This window comes from Homalodisca vitripennis, chromosome 6 (genome assembly GCF_021130785.1).
Source record: "Homalodisca vitripennis isolate AUS2020 chromosome 6, UT_GWSS_2.1, whole genome shotgun sequence".
NCBI lineage: Eukaryota > Metazoa > Arthropoda > Insecta > Hemiptera > Cicadellidae > Homalodisca > Homalodisca vitripennis.
In genome coordinates, this window is record NC_060212.1 from 87343188 (window position 1) to 87357313 (window position 14126).

The 14126-nt window shown below is 33.0% G+C and overlaps 1 long non-coding RNA gene across 1 annotated transcript; it reads left to right on the plus strand.

Annotated features, from left to right (window-relative positions):
- The first annotated feature begins 1645 nt into the window (after positions 1 to 1645).
- LOC124364537 lies at positions 1646 to 4262 on the plus strand. Its single transcript, XR_006922625.1, has 2 exons — positions 1646 to 1709; positions 3273 to 4262. It is a non-coding gene; the product is annotated as an uncharacterized LOC124364537 (long non-coding RNA).
- Positions 4263 to 14126: the final 9864 nt, after the last annotated feature.

The following is a 14126-nucleotide window of genomic DNA, read 5'->3' on the forward strand; positions in this document are numbered from 1 at the left end:
CTTTACTCCATTAGAAATGTTTTTAAGCTAGAGATGTGAGACTTTTCCTCTAAAAATTAGCGATTTAACTCTACAGTTTTTAAAACATTTGGATTTGCAATTGTAATATTAAAATAAAACTATTTTGTAATATTATCCATAAGTAAAATTGAAATTAGACAGAAAAGATTATATTCAACATTAAGAAATAGAAGAAGCTGTACTAGCAGGAAACATGTCTACATGCTTTTGTTTTATTAAGCAACAAATAACCTCATTTATTCCTTATATTTACTAACAAGACCATTTTATCTTCAGTGGTAACATTTTAATTATACATACAAATAAACAGCTGAAGGTGTGCACAAACTCTACAGGCTTAGGTTTGGAATGACTAAATTTCTGTTTTGATTTTGGTTTTAAAATAATTATTTCAAACTCTTTCATACCACTATGAAAGCTTGTTTGTTATTAAGAAATATAGTATACCTATTATATGCGAGTCTGTAGATTTATCTGATACTGACATCCAGAATCTTTGCCAAGAACCTAATGTTGACACTAAGGTAGGATTACCTGTTGAAATGTGTAATTTGAATGTGACTCATAAAAGCATCGTAATCATGGATACAAACTTTTACATTTTACATACTAGAAATATAATTTTAGCGTTCTACAAAATATCAGTTTTTTTATTGTGGATAGTCTAGCTTGGGACATTATTTGGGTTTACTTGGATTTAATCGAATTTCTTATAAGAAACTAAAATATGTTAACACATTGACTCCTATAAAGATACGTAGCTTAACTAATCTCAAGACGTCACTGTACTTTCATACTGGTTGAGTTTGTGCCAATTTTAACCATGTAATGGCGAAAATCTCATAAAAACTTACACTACTTACACTCTACGGATGGGCATTTTTGTACCGTATAAAACTGATGTTCACTGTAGCCTTAGTAAGTAGTAAGGCAGCAGTTTTCTGAGGTCATGGATCCAAGTCTGGGATGGTCAATAAAAAATTTGTGAATTGGTTTTCCCTTACTAACATTCGGTACACAATTTAAAAAATGCCATTGGCATTTAACTCTTCAGGAATACTTTAGTTTTACCATCTGTCTGCATGATTAACAGTATAGTCCAGTCAATTTAGACATTGACCCTTGCAAAAATTCCAAGAAAGCTGAAAATTTGTATAGATGTTTGGGAAACCATTGTTATGAATTTGTGAAAAGTCCCCATCAATCCCATGTCTGTGCAAAAGTTTTTATTCAAGGTTAAATTTTGTAAAAATGGGTTTTTTTTTTTAAATTTTTCAGCGAAACAGTTAGTTTTGTGATAAAATATGTCAGACAAAAATTATAGATTATTCAATTATTTACAAAAATTGTTCTTACGCTTTTTTTCATAACACTAACCATTTTTGAGAAAAAGCAATTACAAAATTTTCTTACGCTGTATTGCCTATAATATGTACACGTTTCCATATGAGGTAGTGTACTAGCACGTTTTTTAATGTGGTTTCCCCGGTAGGTCTATTCCACAGTCTATTGCAGTAAAATTTAATGAATGTTTGGCTATTCTTCTTTTCAGTCGTTGCACTCTTGTCAGAGTGGTCGTTGTCGATCAGGTACAGCTCGAGTGACAAGTTCCGTTATACTTGTTTGTAAATACATTTTATTCATCATCATCATTAATTATTTCTTCTTCTTCCTGTTTTCTGGTGCAGGTGGAAGAAGCGAGTGGGATGGTTCCAATACATTATTGACTTGCTTCCAACCCCATTGTTCTGGGTCTAGTTGATTACCAAGCCAAACCTGAACCTGGTAATATACACGATAAAAATGTTAGTGAGCAGAAGCCGCGGTTGGAGGGAGGCAAACTAATTTCATACGTGTTTTATTACGTGTTTATTTTGGAAAAGATAAGTAACGTAATTTGTCTGTGGAAGTAATTTTTTTGAACTCCATATACAGACAGAAGAAAGCAAATTCCGTTGGTGATTAGAGTTTCTGATAAAGAGTTGATATCTTCGAAAGCTTGTGCGCAAGTAATAAAATTTTCTTTTTCAAACAATTTAAAAATTGTTGTTTTGCTCCTTCGAAACATTGCTGATGTATCACAGCCAGTCATAGGATGTAAAAACAGTATTTGATTGAACAGATTGAATATCTTCTCGAATAATTAATTGCTGCCGCAGTTGCTAGGGCCTTCAATCATTCTTCTTTGCCTTTAGGGTTTTTTCTTTTCACTCCAAGCTTGATTGATATATTTTAATAATTACTAAGAAAACATACAAATATTAATTGTCCTTGTTTCTCAGTAATAATGACTCTATTACTATAATTTAGCTTCAATCGTAATTTAATTGTTCTGTTGTTATCAACACTTAAATTTGTACAAATATTGTTTAATTCCTCTTATGTAAACTGGTGGTCTTCACTACTTCCAATATATGAAAATATTTCCTCCATGGCGAGATTCAATGCTTCATCTTGAGGACGACTGACTTGACGTCCAGTGGTCGGGTTTAAAAATGAAACAAAGCAATCATTATGGTATCATTGAGGTTGCTTCAGCAGCAACTAAATCGTGTTCAAACCCGATGCGAGCAACAATAGTTTTTCGGTGTCATCAGAACGGGACTAAGCTGATTTCATAACTGAGTCTTTAAATGAAAGAGTTGTAACGTTACAAATTTTACGAGATTTCTGTGCTTGTTTCTTTTCGTATTCTCATTCATCGCCGCGAAATAAACAACAATTTTTAAAAGAAAAATATGACTCACTTACACATGCTCTAGTACGAGGAGGACTTTTTGAGAGTTACTAGCTGATTCCTCTTCATGTTGTTGTTTTGCTGCTGAAATTGTACTCTTTCGAAGTGTATTGTTTAAGACACTGCACATGAATTGTCACTGAATTTACGTTCTTCAAGTAATCAGTAAATTGATCCCCCCCTTTGAATACTCGTGTTAATTAATGTCTTCATGCTACAATCAACAGTAACACATTCACTTGAAGATAAAATTTTAGTGTAAATAAAACAGAATTGCGACATATTTTCAACAAAAAGTGAATACAGCACAAACTTTAACAGAGAATATTTGAAATAACTAAGTATTTTCACTGCAAAGGAATTTTTAAGACTAACGGTTAAAACCACGTTTTATGATTTGGCAGAGTTTTTCATAAACAAAAAATAATAATTTTTAGATTTTTTATTTTATATTAAAGTATTGTGACATTGGTAATATATTTTGATTTGTCACTTTGTCATATATGTACTATAGAATCATTTAGACTCTGTCCTTTATACATACATATCCCTTAGTCAATGCTTTTGTGTAAAATAACAATAAAAAAGATGTATTACTAGTGCATCAAATTTTTAAAATCTAAAAAATACTCAAAAACAAAATAAAAGTAAAAAAACAATTCAGAAACAATAAACATTATCATTGTTGCTTTGTAAGCACTTGTAATATATTAAGTATTTCACCTCACTATTTTGCACAGTAAATACTGAGTCCAACTAAAGTACCATCTCTCCCCCTAAAATTTTGATCATTTGAGAATTACTTTAAAATTCCCTTTAGGTATATATAATAACATCAGCTGTGGATGTTTTTATGAATTTCAAAACTATTCCATCTCCCCCTAAATGGGTCTTTGTGGTAACTTCAAAATTGTAAATGGGACAACCCGTACAGTAATAATACAAATTGAAGGTCTAGATAAGATACAGTAATAAAACAACACTTGAAAAGCAATACAGAATACCTATACAAAAGACAAAACTATTCAAATTTCTACCACATATCTAAGAAGTTAACATTTGAGTGAAAGTAAAATTATAATATCTATTAGACCTTTTGTTAAGAGGTGTCAACTTAAAAGCATGTAATTTCAAAACTTTTCTTATTTGATTTTGATTAATATGAAATACAAAACAAGAATAAGGTAAATGAAGATTGTTCTGTTTGTTGCATAAGCTGATAGATAAGTGATATCACATAAATCAAAATGAGAAATTGTTTTAATTGTAAGAAATCAGTGAGCACAATGTTAAAAATGAAACAAAATGTTTTGACAGTGACATAGTTCGGCTTGTATTGTATTTATGTCATCTTCTTTTGTTAAAATTGATATATAATCAGAGTTTCTGAGTGAACGCAAATGAATGAGCATTATTGTAAGATGTAGTGATAAGAGTTGTTTAATAATAATTTTACTCGTTGTCATAACTTATTATTATAAATACAGATGATGAATTAAACCTATTTTGAATTTTTTCTGCCTTTTACACAATGTTAAAAATTAAACTCGAGTTGATAAATGACGTACAAATATTAAATTAAAGTTTATCTAACTTTAACTTTGAAATAAATGAAAATTTGATTAGTTGGCATATTAGTGGAAGGGGCATAGTTGTAATGATAGAGAAATTAGAATGAATCATGAAACCAGAAATACATCTTTATTCATGGGCAACTCCACAACCTTTTCTGAACCAAATAAAATTTGCAATACATCACAAAATATGGGTTATTCTGACTGCATGAGCAGATGTTTAGGGTATGAGAACTACGAAAAGAAAAGGATGGGTGTTTTAAGAGGAGCGTAAATCATAGCAATTTCATTTCTGGCTGTATTGATAGGTTCTTTTTCCACATTGTTGTTTACAGTTAAGGGAGAGCTGAACATGGGGAATGGTCGTAATGGACTACTGCAATTTATTGTTCAATTGGCAAAGGAAATATAGTTACAATACATCCTAGTCTTGAAACATGGTCTGAATCCAATTAGCTAGATTATAGTAGCTCACCACAAATCCCAATGAATTACAATACATTATGCTAGTGATCCACTGGTCCTCTGCCATAAGAGAATGTAGGACTGCCTAATTGTTTCAATTCTCTTCTATATGTTACATTTTCCAGCAAATGAGGGAGTGAAAAACAATAGTAATTTGAAAGATAGTGACAGCAGTCACGGATCAAGAATATATTTATTAAGAAACTTAAATAATTTCTGTAATCTAGATACAATAATATATAACAATATATAGAACTACCATTAGAACATATCTCCGGTAACTTAAATGTAATTTTTATTATAGGAGTAAGAATTTTGTTAATTTATTTCCCACTTTGCTTCACTCTCATGGGCTATGGCGATGATCAAAACGTTTTCTGACAATTAAATTGAGTCAAACTACCTAATTATCACATAATAGTTTGGATATGATACTTGCCCCCATCAAAGAGTGTATTTCAAGTAGATTTTGTATAACTGTCCTCCTGTAGTAGCACTTTGGAGGTAAAATTATGCAAAAATATCTTGATAACTTCACAGAACATGGCCACCAGAGCCCAAAACCACCCTCTATATCAAAGTATATATATATATATATATATATATATATATATATATATATATAGTTTATGATAGTATTCATTGTGATCCTAGGTGCTATGCTTTGATTTGCCCTTGTGGTGAAACTGGTTGGCACATTGATATGCCAATTCAAGGTGTGCGTTAAACTAAAATACGAAAAACTATTAATATGCGAGAATACATTTTATATAGAATTACAGTCCGAAAAAATGATCCTGTAGGTGACTTCAATCCAGTAATAAAATTGCTGGAAAAATTACTCAGCAATTTTTTGAGGACTATTACTGTCATATTGAAGGAGATAGACTGAAGCACATCTGAAGGGAACAAACTAAATGGCATGTAGAAACATACACAGGCTTAACACATGCTATTTGTGTGAGGGCTGAGCATGAAATTTGAGAGAAGGTTGGATTGTAGTTCTGTCTTTATCTTTTATAAAAATTGGGAGTCCAAAAAATATTATCCAGAATTACCAAGATGCTATTGGCATTAGTGAGAAAGTTTGGCAAACCAGACATCTTCATAACATTTACTTGCAATCCTACATGGTCAGAAATATCTGATATTATTCATTCTTGGAAGAACTGATTGGGGGTTTTTGTACACTGTGGAATTCCAAAAACGTGGACTGTTCCACATTCACTTACTTTTAACATTGCAAGATAATTTTAAGTTTAGGAACCAATAGTACATAATAGTACCAATAGATACAACAAATACGACGACCCGTGATAACGGAAACGTCAGATGATGATGATGATGAGTACCAATAGAGACAAAGTTGTATCTGCTGAAATTCCCAACCCTTAAAGTAAATAACTCTATGAATTAGTAAAAACTCACATGGTACATGGCCCTTGTGATCATCTCAATCCTTTGTGTGTTTGCATGCTAGGGGGAAAATATAAGAAAGATTTTCCAAAATCCTTCATTGAGGTAACAAACGAAAATGTAAATGGGTATCCACTTTATAGGCTGAGATAATAGCACAACCATAATTAAACGCATTAATGGAGAGTTTGTTATGTTATTAATCAGTTCATTGTACCATGTAATAAATTCCTCTTGCTGTATTTCTGCGTAATATCAATGTGGTGATTTATTCAAGTGTTCACTCTATCAAATATATCTACAAGTATCTCTATAAAGGTCATAATTGCTGTAACGTGAAGTAGCTGCTGAAAATGATATGCTCAATCATGATGAAATTAATGTATTCTTATACGCTCCATGTGTTGGACCAAGGGAAGCTGCTTGGAGAATGTTTGCATATGGCATGCATGATAAATCGCATACTGTAGTTAGGTTACCAGTTCATTTGCTTACTTCTCAAAATGTTTATTTCATAAATGATGCTCCTGAGGAAGCATTAATCCAAGCAGAGTTACGTAATAAACAGTTAATGGCATGGTTCAAGTTGAACAGCAATCCTACTACAAGAAGTCCTTACATTTATCCTGAAACGCCAGTCCACTTGACATATGGAGTAAAAATCAATGGCATAAATGTAAACCTTATTCAAGAAAAATACGTTAAATGTACATTGCCTCATGTTCTGATTTAGAACGGAACATTCTATATCTATTGCTTCATGTAGTAGGGACTACAAGCTTTGAAGATATGAGAACCTTTAAAAATGTGACTTACTCTACTTTTAAAGCAGCTGCTACTACCTGAGGATTGATATTGGATGATGTAGAATGGCAGTGTGCTTTAGAAGAGGCTTCTTCCTTTCAAATGCCATATGAATTTAGACAGTTATTTGCCTAGAAGAAGAGAACTCTTGCTCTGTTCCTGCCTCTTCCAATTAAACGGGGAAGGGAACACACACTCCCTCATGTTTATATGTATATTTCAGAGTCCATCAAATGCCTTAAATTTATAGAATCTCTTCAGAGAGGTAATATCTCATGATTTCCTTGTCTCTTACACGGCCAATGTAGCCTATCAATTAGCTTTGCAAAACATTTCAGAAACGCTAAATTTACATGATATTAATGACATATCTGTCATCCTTTAATTTACCTACTATTGAAGATTTACCTCAAACTATGGAGGCAACTAAAGAGGAGACTCAAGTTGATGAACTAATGCAAATGATGACTTCAGTAAATGAAGAACAACGATTTGTTATAGACAAAGCTCTCAACTTACTCTACAATTTTGCAAGTGTTTGCAGGGCATATTTTATACATGGGCCAGTTAGTATTGGAAAAATGTGTGTACAGATGATTAATGTAGAGTCCTATCAATTTAGGCATGCAAGTTATATCTGTAGCATGGACTGGAATTGATGCTATGTTACTTCCACATGGCTGTACAATTCACAGCAAATTCAATTACCATAAAATATACATGAACATTCGGTATCCAGTTTAAAATTTAATAGTAAAGAAGATACTATAATTCATTCTGCAAAGTTAATAATCTGGGATGAGCAACCAATGGCTAACTAAACATTCCTTAATGTGTATTAATTTACAATTTAAATATATAATGGATAACAATGTACCATTTGGTGGGAAAATCATCATCTTTGGAGGAAATTTCCAGCAAGCATTGACAGTTGTACTTCATGCACCTAGAGTTACTGTATCGGTATCCAGTTTAAAATTTAATAGTAAAGAAGATACTATAATTCATTCTGCAAAGTTAATAATCTGGGATGAGCAACCAATGGCTAACTAAACATTCCTTAATGTGTATTAATTTACAATTGAAATATATAATGGATAACAATGTACCATTTGGTGGGAAAATCATCATCTTCGGAGGAAATTTCCAGCAAGCATTGACAGTTGTACTTCATGCATCTAGAGTTACTGCAGTACAGAACTCAATTAAATTTTCAACTCTTTGGTCTCTTTTCAAAGTTTTAAAACTGACCAAAAATATGAGGGCTAACAATAAAAGTGAATTTGCTAACTTCCTGCTTAAAATTATTAACGGCCAATACCTCACCAATAATCACGGTTTAGTGATTTACGACTCAGATTTTGTCAGTGAAATATATGATCAAAATTCATCATTCTCTCTTGATTCTTCCTACCTTTCAAGCCATGCAATTCTGGCATCTAAGAATGAGCACTAAAATGAGATCAATGAAAGGGTTTTAGATCTCCTTCCTGGTTCATCCAGAACTTACATGAGTATAAAAACAATATAGCTGATACATAAAAGAGTGAACTGCTACAATTTTCTACTGAATAGCCTTGAAATGACTGGCTTACCATTCCATGAGTTGACTTTGAAGGAAGGTGTAGTGCTCCTGAGAAACCTTAATGCTATGACAGGATTACTAAATGGCACAAGACTAATTTTCAAAAAAATGTATGAGAACTGCTTCCATTTGGAAATTATTACTGGTAGAGAAGTTGGACAACGGGTATTATTATCTCGCATTGTCTTATCACCATCTGACACTACTGTTCCAATTTTATTAAAGCAAAGACAATTCGCTATTAAAGTGGCATTCTGCATGGCAATTAACCAGGCGCAGAGACAAACAATCAACTGAGTCTGACTATACTTACCTGAGCCAGTGTTCAGGCATTGCCAGTTGTATGTGGCCCTATCGTGCAGGAAAAGCGTTCAAACATGTTAAAGTAGAAATTAAACCTCAAGTTCGGCTCACATCCAATGTGGTTTGGAAGGAAGTATTGTAAAATTAAACAATCCTTTTTTGTGAATGAGGTTGGAAAGGACATGTCAACTAATTACATTTTTTTTTAGATACGTGATTAAGAATATGAGAACTGATTTCTTATGTATGTTACTTCTCATATACTATTTTCTCCTTTGATGAGGTAAGAAATTACTAATGCGTGCCCCTCCCACTAACTACAATATAAAGTAACATTATGGAGCAGCACGATGTATCATGAAAAATAAAGAAGCATATTGGTTTAAAATTTAGTAGTGATTTTTGTATGGAATAGAAGGTTGTCGAAATTCAAGATGGCTGTTATAATAGTTATTTCTTAATTTCAGAAGATTGAACAAGTAAAATCAAGATTATTGATTTTTTTCAATAAACACTTAACAAAAGTGTACGTTTTCTGCTTTGTATCCTTGGTGGAAGTAGGTGGGTTTTAATGGAAAAGACATTTTTTAGATACTTCCACATTAAATTTAATAAAATTTTTTATTAAATTTAATGTGGAAGTATCTAAAAAATGTCTTTTCCATTAAAAGTGTACGTGTAGAGATTGTTGCATATCAGATTTAGGTGTTCATAAAAGAATGAAAGATTATTGAAGCCTTTAAAAATTATGTGGGGGGCAATATAATTAAACCTTTAGAAGTTATAATCTACAGAAATATGAGTACAAACGTAATTATAAATACTAATTAATAAAACTATACTAGAGAAGTTTCTATCTGTAACTAACAATATATGAATATATCATAACACATGTCGCATAACAAGCTTCACTGAGATTGTATGCAAAATTTTAAGTCTATATAGTTTCATTAGGCTACGTACGCTACTAAGTCACATGTTAAAATATCACAGTTATAATGGTACCTACTCAGTTTGTTAACAATCTTATTTACTCTGAAATTTTCTCTTGCTGTCATGATTACCCATAAGACAATGAAAAAATGTTCACTAACATTCAACCAAATCCCATGCAACTCAAACTTGAACTTGATCCTGCTTATACAGAAATGAAGCTTTGTGCAAAGTAGTCTATAAGTTAGTTCATTCTCGAGATATTGTGTAGATTGACAGACAGGAATAAGGATAGCAGGATTTTGGACATTTGCCATCGTTATAGGTTATAAAAGGATGTCTGAAATCCTGTTATCCTTTCAACCCTTCCATTGTCAATAACAAACTTTAAACAAAGACAGGCATAGTTTATTAAAAAAATTTTGAATGATAAAACAATAATTAGAAGGTACTAAAAGTTTGTTAGATATTTTATATTTTAACACAAAATTAAACTAATGAAGATTTGATATAGTTACCCCTCATATCCGGCCTCGGTTTTACCACACCTCGGTTTATCCGGCCACTTCCCCGAAGCCAGTATCGAAATTTATTTCCCACGGCTTAACAGACGCGCAGTTGCAGTTCGCTGATTATTTTCAGTGTGGTTTAGTACAGTACAGTACAATTGTTTTGTTTCGTCAAGTGTTGTGTATTGTGTTGCAGTGTCGTTTTTATGTACAGTATTGAAAAAGGAAAAATGAGTGCGTCAATACGAAACGTAACGTGGGTGACAGTGGAACAAAAAACTTAACGCGATCGAACGAATTGATAAAGGCGAATCAGTGGCCAAAATTATGTAGTGAACTAAACGTGGGAAAGAGCACGGTTAATGACTGGTGTCGTAATCGAAAAACTCTAATGGGACTATTGTACACAAATAGAGAGTGAAAAGGTTTTATCCGAACGGCGGTATTTGAGGAAAACTTCCAATGAGATGGTTGATGATGCTTTGTGGCTTTGGTTTTCACAAGAGAGAAGGGGCACTCCTATTTCAGGACCAGTTTTAAAATGGAAAAGGCTATGATTTTACATACAAAATTGGGAGGGTAAACACTGAGTTCGTAGCCAGTAATGGCTGGCTAGACCGCTGGGAAAAAAAAAGACATGGTGTTACATTTGTAAATATTTGCGGCGGAGAAAATGTCAGCAGATGCACCATCGGCGAGGTGGAATTTATGGTCAAACTGGAAAAGACGATACAACAAGAGAAGCTTGTCCCAGATCAGGTGTATAACATCGACGAAACGGGCTGAATTTAAAACGGTTGCCACAAAAGACATTCTCTGTTGGGGGATTCAAGTTCAAGCTTCACGGTTTAAACTAAACAAAAGAGCGTATATAACTGTTGCCCTGTGTTCAAATGCATCTAGGGAGCATAAACTCCAACTTTTGGTCATCGATAAATCCAAGAAACCCAGAGCCTTCAAACACATTAATGTTTCTTCTCTTCCTGTGGTTTATCTTGTCCAGAAATCAGCGTGGACGGACTCATACATCTGTATTGACTGGTTCATAAACGAATTTCATTCCTAAAGTCAAAAAAAATTCTTAAAGAAGCATAAGTTGCCAGAAAAAGCTATTTTTGGTGCTTGATAACGCTGGAAAACCCATCCCCATGAACTAGAGTGTGAAGATGCTCCCGGAATAAAAATTGCTTTTTGTACCTGCCAATGTCACAAGTCTTATCCAACCTATGGACCAGGGTGTAATCGAATGTACGAAAAGGCGATTATCGGCGCAAACTTCTTTCTGAGATTTTAGGAAAAATGGACACTGACGGTGTGGATCTCGTCTCGGCTCTGAAGCAAATTAACATAATAGGATGGTATCTACATGAGTGCCGAATCATATGATGAAATCCCCAGTACAAGATTTGTCAAGTCTTGGCGGAAGGCCTGGCCAGATATTGAGAAATTGGTCAATGGCACAGTCAATGAAGATTTGATCCAGGTAAGCAGATGAACAGCAAGAGAATTGTAATGCAGAACTTATAAAATGACCTGACGAAGTTAGCATTAACTGGCGGTGAAGAAATCTTAAATTAAGAGGTTCAGGAATGGGTAACTGGTGATGACGATTTGGAAAACAAATATCAAAGTGATGAACAAATCGTGCAGTGTTGTAGAAAGAAGAGTATGAAAATGAAGAAGAAGAAAAATTAGATGATGACACTTCGTAATAAGATAAAATAAGCCATGAGGAGGCGATAAAAGCACTTCAGACATCACTAGCCTACATAGAGCAACAGGACGCTCAACAGCTGTTTGACGTTATGTTATTCAAAAAGTGGAGAGAGACTATGCCTTCAAAAAAAACTATGGACAACAAAGTTCAGCAGAAAATTACGGACTATTATAAGGTCTAATGTAATCTTCAAAACAAATTTATTGTGAGTAATTTTTATATCTCCATCTTTATTTAACATTAATTTATGTATATTTGAATTCACAATATGTACTGTATTTTTATGTCAACTATTTAACCACTTTTTCTTATACAATAAATTTTTTTTTCATTTTACCAAAACGTGTGTATTTTTATAAAAAATAATCCCAAAAGAGACTTAAACAATACTTTTGACTATATTTATTAATTACATATTATTATTAGGTATAAATTATCGTTTTTACAATAGGTTGGTTTATCCGGCCAGGGGCTCGGTCCGTGGTAGCCGGATATGAGGGGTTCTACTGTACTAGCATTAATTTCAGGTCATATTGGTTTGATGGTGCCAGATTATGGAGGAATCTTATGCCAGACTCGACAAATTTTGGTGTACCATATGAGAGGATGCTCAGAGATGGTAGGAATGCTCTGCCTGGAATTTTGTTTTAGAAATTGTCTTTTGAAAAATATAGATCTATACTTATAATGTCTCTGGGTAAGCTGGGTATTGCTCTGGTTAAATGGGTAACTTTTTAAAAGATTTAAATATTCTCACAATATCAGAAAAAGTGATTTGATCAGTGAAAAATTTCATGAGCTTTTGATTAGTTTTGATGAAATAAAATTTATCAAGGTTTTATGCCTATTGCCCATACTGTCCAAATACAAACTGTATACACTTATGATTCAACTAATACAGCTGGTATATTATGAGGAATATTATTTAAAAGATGAGTTCTAAGTAATAAAGTTAAGTTAGCCTAGATGGTACAAATCTGTCACTCATAGAACTACAATCCTTTGTTGTGTATATTAACAGAAAGATAAATATGGTAATTACTATATACATGAACTCCAAAGTTAGCCTTAACCAAAAATATATTGTATTTGATTGTACACAGCTATAGTTTTTATATTTTATAACAGCTATGTAGAAACATTTAAATAGTACTATTTCATCTATCAAAAATTATCCATATCTATAAAAATATAGTTTTTAATATCAATTCGTTGGCAAATAAAGGTATAGTCATATGAAACTAAAAGACTTCTTTTTTAAGACGAACAAAAGGGTTGCTATGATTAAAGATCCTGATGGTAATTGGATTGAACTATTTAATGCGAAGGATGTCGCTGAAATTGTCCACTTAACCAGGGTTGGATAAGTAAGTACAAGTAGAATAGAATCTTGTGGCTAGGTTATTGGAAATATTACTGAAATTGCGCAGTAAACATTACTACATTAGAGTGTCGTTTCCATCCTCCATTTGACTGGAAGAGGCTGCAAGAGTCTCCCCTAGTTTTCAAATTTTGAGATGAGCCTGATATCTCTTATAGTGGATGTAACAATCCCATAAATGTTATATTTTTCATCAGGATGTATGATATGACTCCAACCTCCAACTTCATACATCCTGCATATCCTGTCACTCTGAAAGCACGTAAAAGACCTTTAGGACTAAATGAATGAGAGGTTTCTCTTTTTCTTGTCCTAAATAAGTAACAAAAACAGAACTGTCTGAAGGCAGTAAAACTGTGTTTGGGATCAATTCATTCAGTTTCATTTGAACAATATACTCTATCCAAGGCTGAGCTCTATAGAGCAATATACTCTATATTATAATAGACCAAGGCCGAGCGGTCTAAAACGTAGAACTTTAGAGCTGAGTTAGAGATAGTGCAGGTTCAAATCCTGTCTGTGACCACACTACTTTTTATCAATACCTTCAATCTTGCACTTATCTATTCTCCCTCTTACCCTGTTTGATAAGGTCCGCATAGGGCATTGATTGGCTCATTAGGACGGGCAGAATTAGGCTTAAAAGGGTACGCCCTCTCTTTTTTTAAATAACTTTTTCAT